The following is a 3,974-nucleotide window of genomic DNA, read 5'->3' as shown; positions in this document are numbered from 1 at the left end:
TGTTTGGGCTTGCTAACAGAGCATAGGATGATGATGATGAGGGGTACTTACAAAGGCATAGACACCCTTGGACTTTTTTCCCTACATGTCAGCTGAGTCTTCCAGATCTGCGGCCCCACCCCCCAACTGGCCCAAGATAGTGAAGCACCTCACTCCTCCCTCGCTTCCCAACTGTCTCCCCTTAGTCCCTCCCTCTCATGCAGTTAACTATTCATTAGGTGGGAGGGGTGACTGTCTCCCTCTGCCCCTCCCTTCCTAGAGAGTCTTAGGGTTCAATCAGTTTGCCGTAAGTGGGAGGTGGGGAGCTAGAGAAGAAGATATCCATCTGTTGCTGGTCATTTGGAGGACACGCCTATCCTACAGCTTTCTATAGTCAAGCCTGGCCTAAAAAAAAAAAAAAAAAAAAAAAAAAGCGTGGCCTCTAACGGGAAATATCAACCAGCATATTATATTATCTTACAACTTGATCTCTATAGAGAGAAGTTACTTGTTATGCTTTTCAGGTTGTCTTGTCCATTTACACACACAAACTCACTGATGGCAGGTGTAAGCTTTCTAGCGTCTGGTCACCCCAAGTATAGCCAGGGAAGGCCTCAACTTAGACACTGGTAAATGCAGATACTTATGCCAGCTTGGTCTTCTTTGTTCATGAGTGACCTTATAAAGTTTAGATATAACAAAGGGTGACCCTTCAAAATCAAGTGTTCTGTCTCTTGTCAATCCCCATTCCCAATATAAGACCCAACAGATAAAGCTCATCTGGACAAATCAATGCAGGTTACAAGGAGGACAGATGATTTGGGGCAAGCCTGGACTCAACAAGTCCCCTAGCAATATAAACCACTGGGTTCAGTTTTACAGAGAAATAAGTGCTTTTGGGGTATACATGATATTGAGAAATTGCCATGAGCTGTTGAGCTCACTGAGAGGCTGATTCTGGAGATGGAATTTGGCCCTTACACTTCAGACCCATGCATGTTTGTCTCAAAATGTCTTCCAAGACCCCTTTCCTGAGTCTTTCTGGTCCCCTGACCCTGTGACAGGAAGGAGGACAACAAACAGCCCAAGGGTAAAGGCAGGGATCCTGTGAGAACAGCTAAGGGTAATACCATTTACAGCAGGCAATACTATTATTTATCTCATTACATAAAGAGATCTGTAGTAAAAGCAGCCAATGGCATGTTTTATTTGGTCATGGCAACGAGAAACATAACTAACACATACTAATACAAGGATATAGTAAGTACCATGATTTATTTACTTAATGAATGAGCTAATAGGATAGATTAAAAAAAAAAAAGACTGTTGACAAGTCTATGCAAAGATAGAGAAGGCCCTCTGCCTAAAAATTAGTGACTCCAGCATCACAATTAACAGGATTTCTTTAGTTGATCTCTCTATCTGCTACTTACATCCTTTCAAAACGAAAAGCACTGTTATAAGTAGATGACTCTGTACTATACAAAACAAAAAAGATTTTTGAATGCCTGTGTTTTCTATAAGGTTAACCCAAGAACTTACAAATCAACATAGTTTAACAGTATATGCACACAGGTCATATTAATCTATTACATTATTATATGAACGTGCTTTTAATTTCCTTTTTTTTTTGTATGTTAGTGTTGCACAACATTATCTTCTGAGCCAAGCAACAGCCATCTTCAAGAATTCAGCTGCGCCTACTTGCAAAAGCATCATCACAGTTGGGCTTGTTGACTGTTGATGTTACTCCATAGAAGGAGAGATGAATAGGACTATTGGACCCTCACCTGAGTATTTAACCACTCCTTCCAACCAGTTGTACACATTTCTACCCTAATTATCTGACATGGCCTTGTGGTCTTGGGGAGAAGCTAGAGTATATAGGCTGGGGAAGACTGGGAGGGTTCCACATTTTAAGTCACCCGCATTCTGTCAGTAATCCTCACTCATGCTCTGTTAGTAAGCATGATAAACTCATTGGTTCTCCAGGGTGAACTTTGGTGGAATTGAACATTGTTTTGTCACTGGGAACTTATAAGAAAGGGGTTTACATTGCTTTGTATACCCCAGCAAGAAAGTTATCTTAACAGCTGGTAAATTTATTTATTGTTTGTTTGTTTGTTTGTTTGCTTATTTTAAGACAGGATCTCAGATACACTCTCTGGCTTACTCCTTTCTTCCTGTTGACACGGCCAGGGAAGCATCGCTAAAGGCTCTCGTCTCCTGCTGTCATGTCTGTCCAAGTCTCCTAAGGAGCCCAAACAGTTGTGGAAGTTCTTCATCGGAGGGCTGAGCTTCGAAACAACTAATGAGTCTGAGGAGCCATTTTGACCAATGGGGAACACTCATTGACAGAGTGGCCATGCAAGATCCAAACACCAAGCTTTCCAGGGGCTTTGGGTTTGTCATGTATGCCACCATGGAGGAGGTAGATGCAGCTATAAATGCAAGGCCACACAAAGTGGATGGAAGAGTTGTGGAACCAAAGAGGGAGCATCATGAGGAGAGTCTCAAAGACCAAGTGCCCACTTAACTGTGAAAAAGATCTTTGTCGGTGGAATTAAAGAAGACACTGAAGAACATCACCTACGAGATTATTTTGAACAGTACGGGAAAACTGAAGTGATTGAAATCATGACTGACGGGGCAGGGGAAAAAAGCGGGGCTTTGCTTCTGTCACCTTTGATGACCATGATTCTGCGGATAAGATTGTCATTCAGAAATATCAGACTGTGAATGGTCACAATTGTGAAGTAAGAAAAGCCTTGTCAGCCGGGCGTGGTGGTGCACATCTTTAATCCCAGCACTCGGGAGGCAGAGGCAGGTGGAGTTCTGTGAGTTCAAGGCTAGCCTGGTCTACATAGTGAGTTCCAGGACAGCTGGGGCTACAGGGAAACCCTGTCTCAAAAAGACCAAAAAAAAAAAGAAAAGCCTTGTCAAAGCAAGAGATGGCCAGTGCTTCATCTAGCCAAAGAGGTCAAAGTGGTTCCAGAAACTTTGGTGGTGGTCGAAGAGGTGTTTTTGGTGGCAATGACAATTTTGGTCATGGAGGAAACTTCAGTGGTCATAGTGGCTTTGGTGGCAGCTGTGGTGGTGGTGGATATGGCGGCAGTGGGGATGGCAATAACGGACTTGGTAATGATGGAAGCAACTTCGGAGGTGGTGGAAGCTACAATGATTTTGGCAATTATAACAATCAATCTTCAAATTTTGGACCTATGAAGGGAGGAAACTTTGGAGGCAAAAGCTCTGGCCCTTATGGTGGTAGAGGCCAATACTTTGCTAAACCACAAAATCAAGGTGGCTATGGTGGTTCCAGCAGCAGCAGCAGCAGCAGCAGCTATGGCAGGGGAGAAGGTTCTAGTTACCATCAGGAAACAGGGCTTAGCAGGAGAGGAGAGCCAGAGAAGTGACAGGGAAGCTACAGGTTACAGCAGATTTGTGAACTCAGCCAAGCACAGTGGTGGCAGGGCCAAGCTGCTACAAAGAAGACATGTTTTAGACAATACTCATGTGTATGGGCAAAAAACTCCAGGACCGTATTTGTGACTAATTGTATAACAGGTTATTTTAGTTTCTGTTCTGTGGAAGGTATAAAGCATTCTAACAAAGGGTTTTAATGTAGACTTTTTTCACCGATGCTGTTGATTGCTAAATGTTATAGTCTGATCATGATGCTGAATAAATGTGTCTAAAAAAAAAAAAAAAGACAGGCACTCCCTGTAGCCCCAGCTGACCTAGTACTTGCTATGTAGACCAGGCTGGCCTAGATCTCACAAAGATCCACCTGCCTCTGCCTCTTGAGTGCTGGGATTAAAGGCATGTACCACCACACCTAGAAGTACGTAAATTTATTTATTAATGATATCATGCCTCATGATATTAAGAAAAAAACAGTAAGTAAAAGAAAATGTTAAGATGTAAAAATGAAAATAAATATTTTTATTGAAGAAGGATTTGTGTAGAAGATTAAGGTCACTCAATGTTTTCAG

General features: G+C 42.5%; 1 pseudogene; it reads left to right on the top strand.

Annotated features, from left to right (window-relative positions):
* The first annotated feature begins 2,329 nt into the window (after positions 1-2,329).
* LOC103744046 lies at positions 2,330-3,501 on the top strand (annotated as a pseudogene).
* The last annotated feature ends 473 nt before the right edge of the window (positions 3,502-3,974 follow it).

This window comes from Nannospalax galili, unplaced genomic scaffold, assembly GCF_000622305.1.
Source record: "Nannospalax galili isolate Female #2095 unplaced genomic scaffold, S.galili_v1.0 scaffold161, whole genome shotgun sequence".
NCBI classification, from domain to species: Eukaryota; Metazoa; Chordata; class Mammalia; order Rodentia; family Spalacidae; genus Nannospalax; species Nannospalax galili.
The sequence above is the reverse complement of the archived record's forward strand: the minus strand, read 5'-3'. Positions and strand labels throughout refer to the sequence as shown.